This window comes from Idiotropiscis lumnitzeri, unplaced genomic scaffold (genome assembly GCF_059441095.1).
Source record: "Idiotropiscis lumnitzeri isolate Australia: NSW breed Sydney's pygmy pipehorse unplaced genomic scaffold, RoL_Ilum_1.0 HiC_scaffold_150, whole genome shotgun sequence".
Classification (NCBI taxonomy): domain Eukaryota; kingdom Metazoa; phylum Chordata; class Actinopteri; order Syngnathiformes; family Syngnathidae; genus Idiotropiscis; species Idiotropiscis lumnitzeri.
Window position 1 is genome coordinate 255,905 of NW_028283688.1, and position 6,596 is coordinate 262,500.

Here is a 6,596-nt window from a genome sequence, read left to right on the forward strand (position 1 = left end):
AAGTTTGCCCAAATGGAAGCTCCGGAGGAGGAGTGCGGGCGTGTGTCACACTTGGCCCGAATAGGAGCACCTTCCCCGGGCACAGGCGGTGCCAAGCGGCCCCTAAGTTTGCCCAAATGGAAGCTCCGGTGGAGGAGTGCATGCTGCATGACAGTGAAGCCGAATAGGAGCACCTTCCCCGGGCACATACGGTGCCAAGCGGCCCCTAAGTTTGCCCTTATGGAAGCTCCGGAGGAGGAGTGCATGCTGCCTGACAGTGAAGCCGAATATGAGCACCTTCCCCGGGCACAGGCGGTGCCAAGCGGCCCCTAAGTCTACCCTCATGGAAGCTCCGGAGGAGGAGGGCGGGCGTGTGTCACACTTGGCCCGAAGAGGAGCACCTTCCCCGGGCACGGACGGTGCCAAGCGGCCCCTAAGTTTGCCCTTATGGAAGCTCCGGAGGAGGAGTGCATGCTGTGTGACAGTGAAGCCGAATAGAAGCACCTTCCCCGGGCACGGACGGTGCCAAGCGGCCCCTAAGTTTGCCCAAATGGAAGCTCCGGAGGAGGAGTGCATGCTGCCTGACAGTGAAGCCGAATATGAGCACCTTCCCCGGGCACAGGCGGTGCCAAGTGGCCCCTAAGTTTGCCCAAATGGAAGCTCCGGAGGAGGAGTGCGGGCGTGTGTCACACTTGGCCCGAATATGAGCACCTTCCCCGGGCACAGGCGGTGCCAAGCGGCCCCTAAGTTTGCCCTTATGGAAGCTCCGGAGGATGAGTGCATGCTGTGTGACAGTGAAGCCGAATATGAGCACCTTCCCCGGGCACAGGCGGTGCCAAGCGGCCCCTAAGTTTACCCTCATGGAAGCTCCGGAGGAGGAGGGCGGGCGTGTGTCACACTTGGCCCGAATAGGAGCACCTTCCCCGGGCACGGACGGTGCCAAGCGGCCCCTAAGTTTGCCCAAATGGAAGCTCCGGAGGAGGAGTGCATGCTGCCTGACAGTGAAGCCGAATATGAGCACCTTCCCCGGGCACAGGCGGTGCCAAGTGGCCCCTAAGTCGGTAAAGGTTGAAATAAGTAAATAAATACAAAAAGGACGAGGGGGGGAAAAAAGGCAAAAACGTAGAAAATCCCCCCATTCATTTCAATGGGCTCGGCCGATTTGGGCTTGCGGGACCGCCGAGGGCACGCCGGAGGGCGGTTGAGTCGGTAAAAGTTGAAATAAATGAATAAATACAAAAAGGACGAGGGGGGGGGAAAAAAAGGCAAAAACGTATAAAATTCCCCCATTCATTTCAATGGGCTCGGCCGAATTGGGCTTGCGGGACCGCCGAGGGCACGCCGGAGGGCGGTTGAGTCGGTAAAAGTTGAAATAAATGAATAAATACAAAAAGAACGAGGGGGGGAAAAAAAAGGCAAAAACGTATAAAATTCCCCCATTCATTTCAATGGGCTCGGCCGAATTGGGCTTGCGGGACCGCCGAGGGCACGCCGGAGGGCGGTTGAGTCGGTAAAAGTTGAAATAAATGAATAAATACAAAAAGAACGAGGGGGGGGGGGAAAAAAGGCAAAAACGTATAAAATTCCCCCATTCATTTCAATGGGCTCGGCCGAATTGGGCTTGCGGGACCGCCGAGGGCACGCCGGAGGGCGGTTGAGTCGGTAAAAGTTGAAATAAATGAATAAATACAAAAAGAACGAGGGGGGGAAAAAAAGGCAAAAACGTATAAAATTCCCCCATTCATTTCAATGGGCTCGGCTAAAATGGGCCTGCAGTACTGCCGAGAGGCCGCCGGAGGACGCCCTAGTAGGCAAACGTTGATCCCCACACACGAGGGGTCAGTTAGGCGACCAGGGGTAGCGTTTAGGCGACCAGGGGTAGCGTTTAGGTGACCAGGGGTAGCGTTTAGGCGACCAGGGGTAGCGTTTAGGTGACCAGGGGTAGCGTTTAGGCGACCAGGGGTAGCGTTTAGGCGACCAGGGGTAGCGTTTAGGCGACCAGGGGTAGCTTTTAGGCGACCAGGGGTAGCTTTTAGGCGACCAGGGGTAGCGTTTAGGCGACCAGGGGCGTTGCAGTTCCGCCGAATTGCATTAGGGGCGCTGCAGTAGGCAAACGTTCTTCCCCCCTAGTCAGAGGGTCATTTGCCTACTTCCCAGGTTTACCCGGGTTTTCCAAAACACCTGGGGCACATTTTCAGGGATCACGTTTTTAGAAACAAAAATATTCATAATTTCTTCTAAGTCCCCTTTCCAGCGGGGAACTTTGAAACATTGTATCCGACCACTGAAGGCTGTTGGCGGGCACGGCGCGGCAAACAGCCCGCACTCAGGCATGGAGCTCCGGGGAAAGTTGCCTAATTTCTTCTAAGTCCCCTTTCCAGCGGGGAACTTTGAAACATTGTATCCGACCGTGGAAGGCTGTTGGCGGGCACGGCGCGGCTCATAGCCGGCCCTCGGGCACGGAGCTCCGGGTGAATTTTCACAAATTTCTTCTAAGTCCCCTTTCCAGCGGGGAACTTTGAAACATTGTATCCGACCGTGGAAGGCTGTTGGCGGGCACGGCGCGGCTCATAGCCGGCCCTCAGGCACGGAGCTCCGGGTGAATTTTCACAAATTTCTTCTAAGTCCCCTTTCCAGCGGGGAACTTTGAAACATTGTATCCGACCGTGGAAGGCTGTTGGCGGGCACGGCGCGGCTCATAGCCGGCCCTCGGGCACGGAGCTCCGGGTGAATTTTCACAAATTTCTTCTAAGTCCCCTTTCCAGCGGGGAACTTTGAAACATTGTATCCGACCGTGGAAGGCTGTTGGCGGGCACGGCGCGGCTCATAGCCGGCCCTCAGGCACGGAGCTCCGGGTGAATTTTCACAAATTTCTTCTAAGTCCCCTTTCCAGCGGGGAACTTTGAAACATTGTATCCGACCGTGGAAGGCTGTTGGCGGGCACGGCGCGGCTCATAGCCGGCCCTCGGGCACGGAGCTCCGGGTGAATTTTCACAAATTTCTTCTAAGTCCCCTTTCCAGCGGGGAACTTTGAAACATTGTATCCGACCGTGGAAGGCTGTTGGCGGGCACGGCGCGGCTCATAGCCGGCCCTCGGGCACGGAGCTCCGGGTGAATTTTCACAAATTTCTTCTAAGTCCCCTTTCCAGCGGGGAACTTTGAAACATTGTATCCGACCGTGGAAGGCTGTTGGCGGGCACGGCGCGGCTCATAGCCGGCCCTCAGGCACGGAGCTCCGGGTGAATTTTCACAAATTTCTTCTAAGTCCCCTTTCCAGCGGGGAACTTTGAAACATTGTATCCGACCGTGGAAGGCTGTTGGCGGGCACGGCGCGGCTCATAGCCGGCCCTCGGGCACGGAGCTCCGGGTGAATTTTCACAAATTTCTTCTAAGTCCCCTTTCCAGCGGGGAACTTTGAAACATTGTATCCGACCGTGGAAGGCTGTTGGCGGGCACGGCGCGGCTCATAGCCGGCCCTCAGGCACGGAGCTCCGGGTGAATTTTCACAAATTTCTTCTAAGTCCCCTTTCCAGCGGGGAACTTTGAAACATTGTATCCGACCGTGGAAGGCTGTTGGCGGGCACGGCGCGGCTCATAGCCGGCCCTCGGGCACGGAGCTCCGGGTGAATTTTACAAATTTCTTCTAAGTCCCCTTTCCAGCGGGGAACTTTGAAACATTGTATCCGACCAAAGGAAGGCTGTTGGCGGGCACGGCGCGGCTCATAGCCGGCCCTCAGGCACGGAGCTCCGGGTGAATTTTCACAAATTTCTTCTAAGTCCCCTTTCCAGCGGGGAACTTTGAAACATTGTATCCGACCGTGGAAGGCTGTTGGCGGGCACGGCGGGGCTCATAGCCGGCCCTCGGGCACGGAGCTCCGGGTGAATTTTCACAAATTTCTTCTAAGTCCCCTTTCCAGCGGGGAACTTTGAAACATTGTATCCGACCAAAGGAAGGCTGTTGGCGGGCACGGCGCGGCTCATAGCCGGCCCTCGGGCACGGAGCTCCGGGTGAATTTTTACAAATTTCTTCTAAGTCCCCTTTCCAGCGGGGAACTTTGAAACATTGTATCCGACCGTGGAAGGCTGTTGGCGGGCACGGCGCGGCTCATAGCCGGCCCTCAGGCACGGAGCTCCGGGTGAATTTTCACAAATTTCTTCTAAGTCCCCTTTCCAGCGGGGAACTTTGAAACATTGTATCCGACCAAAGGAAGGCTGTTGGCGGGCGCGGCGCGGCTCATAGCCGGCCCTCGGGCACGGAGCTCCGGGTGAATTTTACTCAATTCTTCTAAGTCCCCTTTCCAGCGGGGAACTTTCAAACATTGTATCCGACCACTGAAGGCTGTTGGCGGGCGCGGCGCGGCTCACAGCCCGCCATCAGGCACGGAGCTCCGGGGAAATTTGCCTCATTTCTTCTAAGTCCCCTTTCCAGCGGGGAACTTTCAAACATTGTATCCGACCAAAGGAAGGCTGTTGGCGGGCGCGGCGCGGCTCACAGCCCGCCCTCAGGCACGGAGCTCCGGTGAAATTTGCCTCATTTCTTCTAAGTCCCCTTTCCAGCGGGGAACTTTGAAACATTGTATCCGACCAAAGGAAGGCTGTTGGCGGGCACGGCGCGGCTCATAGCCGGCCCTCAGGCACGGAGCTCCGGGTGAATTTGACAAATTCCTTCTAAGTCCCCTTTCCAGCGGGGAACTTTGAAACATTGTATCCGACCGTGGAAGGCTGTTGGCGGGCACGGCGCGGCTCATAGCCGGCCCTCGGGCACGGAGCTCCGGGTGAATTTGCCTCATTTCTTCTAAGTCCCCTTTCCAGCGGGGAACTTTGAAACATTGTATCCGACCACTGAAGGCTGTTGGCGGGCGCGGCGCGGCTCACAGCCCGCCCTCAGGCACGGAGCTCCGGGGAAATTTGCCTCATTTCTTCTAAGTCCCCTTTCCAGCGGGGACCTTTCAAACATTGTATCCGACCACTGAAGGCTGTTGGCGGACGCGGCGCGGCTCACAGCCCGCCCTCAGGCACGGAGCTCCGGGGAAATTTGCCTCATTTCTTCTAAGTCCCCTTTCCAGCGGGGACCTTTCAAACATTGTATCCGACCACTGAAGGCTGTTGGCGGACGCGGCGCGGCTCACAGCCCGCCCTCAGGCACGGAGCTCCGGGGGAATTTGCCCCCTCATTTCTTCTAAGTCCCCTTTAGGCGACCAGGGGTTGACAATTTAGGTGACCAGGGGTTGACAATTTAGGCGACCAGGGGTGACTTTTAGGCGACCAGGGGTGAGGTTTAGGCGACCAGGGGTGAGGTTTAGGCGACCAGGGGTAGCGTTTAGGCGACCAGGGGCGTTGCAGTTCCGCCGAATTGCATTAGGGGCGCTGCAGTAGGCAAACGTTTTTCCCCCTAGTCAGAGGGTCATTTGCCTACTTCCCAGGTTTACCCGGGTTTTCCAAAACACCTGGGGCACATTTTTAGGAACCACGTTTTTAGTAACAAAAATTCTTCTATGTCCACCTCCGTGAAAGAAATTGCCCAATGGTTCCCGCGGAAGAGAGCTGCCAGGCGGACGCATACTGCAATAACGGCCGCCCTGGCGCTCTGGTGGATGTTATCCTCGAAATTTCTTCTATGTGCCCATTCCAGCGGGCAACTTGCGAACAATGGTGTCCGACCATGGAAGGCTGTTGGCGGACGCGGCGCGGCTCACAGCCCGCCCTCAGGCACGGAGCTCCGGGGGAATTTTCCCCTCATTTCTTCTAAGTCCCCATTCCAGCGGGGAGCTTGCAAACGTGGTATCCGACCACTGAAGGCTGTTGGCGGGCACGGCCCCACCAGCGCAACACGGCACTTCCTATGACTCGGGTCCGACGCAGGAGGAGCGGTCCTCCCGGCCCCACCACACGGCACTTCCTATGACTCGGGTCCGACGCAGGAGGAGCGGTCCTCCCGGCCCCGCCACACGGCACTTCCTATGACTCGGGTCCGACGCAGGAGGAGCGGTCCTCCCGGCCCCGCGACACGGCACTTCCCATGACTCGGGTCCGACGCAGGAGGAGCGGTCCTCCCGGCCCCACCACCGCCACACGGCACTTCCCATGACCCGGGTCCGACGCAGGAGGAGCGGTCCTCCCGGCCCCACCGCAACACACACAACCACTGACCGATTGGCAATCATGACCCGCCATCGGAGGGCCCCTGCCGGCCCCGGCCTCGCGCCGGGGTGTTCGGGTGGACGGTTCCTTCGGCCTGCGGGTCGACCTCTGAGCGTTGGCCGGCACCGCAGCACACACATAACCACTGACCGATTGGCAATCATGACCCGCCATCGGAGGGCCCCTGCCGGCCCCGGCCTCGCGCCGGGGTGTTCGGGTGGACGGTTCCTTCGGCCTGCGGGTCGACCTCTGAGCGTTGGCCGGCACCGCAGCACACACATAACCACTGACCGATTGGCAATCATGACCCGCCATCGGAGGGCCCCTGCCGGCCCCGGCCTCGCGCCGGGGTGTTCGGGTGGACGGTTCCTTCGGCCTGCGGGTCGACCTCTGCGCGTTGGCCGGCACTTCCCTACCGTTACCCACCCCACCCCTGGGGTTGTGACAAAACGGCACTTCCTATGACTCGGGGTCCG